General features: G+C 41.7%; 1 non-coding gene across 1 annotated transcript; it reads right to left on the reverse strand.

Annotated features, from left to right (window-relative positions):
- Window positions 1-264: 264 nt before the first annotated feature.
- LOC115871359 lies at window positions 265-324 on the reverse strand. Its single transcript, XR_004047238.1, has one exon. It is a non-coding gene; the product is annotated as a U7 small nuclear RNA (small nuclear RNA).
- Between the last annotated feature and the right edge of the window lie 2,320 nt (window positions 325-2,644).

A 2,644-nucleotide genomic window follows, 5' to 3' on the forward strand; every position in this document is an offset into this window, starting at 1 on the left:
CTGTGGGGAGTGTAGACATCTTTTCTTGTCTCTGATCTTAAGGGGAAAGTTTCCATCCTTCCTCGTTGAACAGGATGTTTCATGCAGATTTTTCATGCTGTTATTTGATGCCATCAAGTTGATTCCAACTCATAGTAACCCTTTGCATCACAGAACGAACGAACGAAGCCCTGCCCAGTCCTGAACGAGCCTCATAAGTTTGTCCTTGGGCTTGAACCCATTCTTTTGTGTATGTGTGTAGGGGTGGGGGGAGGGGGGTGGGGGTGGGGTCCGGAAAAAAACAGAAAACCTGCTAGACAAATTCTAAAAGAGCTGTAACAACCACACATCAATCAGTCTAGTGGAGGGCCTTCCTTTTTTACTGACCCTCTATTTGATCGAGCATGATGTCCTCGGCTTTTCATAAATGCCTTTTATTCTGTTAAAATTTTTCTCTTCTGCTGAGTGTTTTTATGAAATGGTGCCAACTGTCTTTCTATCAGCTGCTCTCTGGAGGTGACAAGGAAGGTCAGAGTCAGATGTCCGGCTAAGCCAGATCTGGATTCTTGACCCATGAAATAGCAGCAATATCAATACTTGCTGTTTAAAGCCCCTGAATTTGGAATTATTTGTTACACAGAATAGGTAATGAATACAGGTTCTTTCACACATACACACACACACACACACACACACACACACAAAATGTTAAAAATCCATTCTGCTAGGTATTCTGTGGTGTTTAAGGAATCATAGAATCTGGGTTAAGAATAAGAATAAAAATCAATGAGCTGCATGCAACATTAGACGCTTGACACTCAGAATTTCCCTGCACAGGATTACATAAGTCACATTTGAACACTTCCTTTCTTCCAGCCAATTTGCACTTGGTTTGGAAATTTCCTTTGAATCTTCAGTTGGTGATGAACTTTCATGTCTCTATGATGAACTCTCCTCGATTTTTTTGTTTGTTAGTTTTCATTTAGGATTAGCAAATTCTATTACTGGTTAACACTGATGGAAAGCACTAGCATGCTATCTAGAAGAAAGCCACACATGCTTGGCATAATTTCTCCAGTCCAGCTTCCTATAGAAAACGTGTCCTCTCAGAAAACTAAAATGGGAAATGTCCAAGACCAGGATGAACAGTGAAAAACAAGTTGCCACCAGAATGAACGAGAAAAAAAAAGTCTGAACAATTACAGAGTCCTGGCAGTTATTTGGTTTCCTTATGAAGAAAACCTGAACAATGATAACACAGTTCTTCAAACTGTTCTATGAATGGCTCTTCATTAATAACAGCTGCAATACATCATGGAACCCACAGCATTTCCCAACTACATTGCTCACAAATTGAAGTCATACACCCAGATGTGGTGAAGCAATCCATTCCACAGCAGCTGTGAAAGACTGGTCTGCTTAAGTGCACTCTGAAGATAATTTCACGAACCCAGACCATTAAAAAACGTACTGCGTTCTTGGCTGATTTATGTCTCTAAGGCTGTTGATGTCCTGCTCTGCTCCCTCCGGGATTCACCTCTGCAAGCTGAAGGACCGCTTATTGCAAACACCTGCTGCTCTCTGCCTGGGAGCTTTCCTTCTGGTCCACGCTCGGAGGAAGCCGGAAATGCCAGAAGGAAGGTTCTGAATCAAGCTCCAGCCAAGGTTGGAGCCGCCGTTGGAAGATACTTTGCAGCTTGGCCAACTCGGCCCTACTTTCTAAAAGGAGTCCCAGAGGTCCCAGAGGTCCCAGAGTACTTGCCCATAATGGTAAGTTCGTAAAAATGTATGTAACCTTATTGGCTGACTACCATCTCCCACCTGATCATCCGACTCCCCTACCACGTCCACCCAGTGCCCCCCGGGATCATTCACATAAAGCATTTGCACATCTGTGTCACAATGGCTGAGGTAACCCCTTGGGTATTTTAATCCAGAGAAACACTTAATAGAGCATACAAAACACAGCAAGTTTTCTTGATTCAGTAACTGGAGATGTTACCTTTATGTATTCTATTGTTCCATATTTTTTTCCTTTCTAGCATCAATTTTGAGGGGATAGCAGAAGTACCTGCTTCTATCACTACAGACATTTGCAACATGGTCTTTCGATGCTGACTCGTTGAAACCCTTTGTGGGTTTCTGAGCCTGTGCCAGTTTATGGGAGTAGAAAGTCTGGTCTTTCTCCTGTGGAGCTGCTGGTGGTTTCAAACTGCCCACCATGAGGATCTCAGCCCAAGACATAATAACTACACCACCAGGGCTGCTTTTGGATGGGTGTATATAAAAATCCATTCACATAGTGCAAACATTTGGGTTCTGTCCAGCTTTTGGGGTATTACAAATGTGATCACTGATATATAAGACTTTGTATGAAGTTATGTGTACAATTCTCCTGAGCAAACATCTAGAAATGGATTGTATGCAAAGGACCTGTTAATCAGATTATGAAATTATTTGTAAGACATGGTAGACTGGATCAACAATGTACAAGAATTTCAAAACTTCTGTATGATTAGTATCACTTTGTACCATTTGACTTACTAGTTTTAGCAATTCTTTCAGATGAGTCGTATCTCATTTTGGTTTTAATTTGTATTTCTCTAATGACTGCTCACATTGAGAGCCTTTGAGCTCTGTGCATCTTCTTTTAATAGATGCACAG

Source organism: Echinops telfairi, unplaced genomic scaffold (assembly GCF_000313985.2).
Source record: "Echinops telfairi isolate 266 unplaced genomic scaffold, ASM31398v2 ScPeMD7_5592;HRSCAF=6446, whole genome shotgun sequence".
NCBI lineage: Eukaryota > Metazoa > Chordata > Mammalia > Afrosoricida > Tenrecidae > Echinops > Echinops telfairi.